The 495-nt window shown below is 43.0% G+C and overlaps 1 protein-coding gene across 1 annotated transcript in view; it reads right to left on the reverse strand.

Annotated features, from left to right (window-relative positions):
* LOC117109867 (probable E3 ubiquitin-protein ligase HERC3) overlaps window positions 1-495 on the reverse strand; it is a 20,535-nt gene that overhangs the window by 17,451 nt on the left and 2,589 nt on the right. The window lies entirely within an intron of this gene.

A 495-nucleotide genomic window follows, 5' to 3' on the forward strand; every position in this document is an offset into this window, starting at 1 on the left:
TTTTTCAAAATTTTTAAACAATGGAGATATAAAAAAAATTATATTCAAATTTTCAGGCTGGAAGTACAATAATTTCCGGTGCCATAATCACAAATTTTCTTACCTCAGCCCCAACCATGGTGGGGCTGAGGTGGTATGGATCCTCCATCTGTGAAAGTACCTGGGCGCCCTCTATTTTGCATTCCTGGATCCGCCACTGGTAATTCAGCATTTTTATCACTCTCTACCCAGGAATAAGTGGGACCTAGCACTTCTCTTAAGCCGGGCACTCATTGCATAGTACGACCATTGGCCGACAAATCCAACTCCGCCCCCTGTGAGCGCTATACAACGCGATGCCGTATGAATGGACCGTCATCATAAACGATCCGTTGGGCTCACTTTGTGGCATTGCGTTCTCTATAAAATCGACCGTCAGGCACATTGAGTGCCCAGTTTTTAATGGGTTTTTATAATTCTGAATTGTTATGATGAATATAAATACTTGGGAAGGCG

Source organism: Anneissia japonica, unplaced genomic scaffold, assembly GCF_011630105.1.
Source record: "Anneissia japonica isolate Jap-2015-1 unplaced genomic scaffold, ASM1163010v1 scaffold585_len4108843_cov191, whole genome shotgun sequence".
NCBI classification, from domain to species: domain Eukaryota; kingdom Metazoa; phylum Echinodermata; class Crinoidea; order Comatulida; family Comatulidae; genus Anneissia; species Anneissia japonica.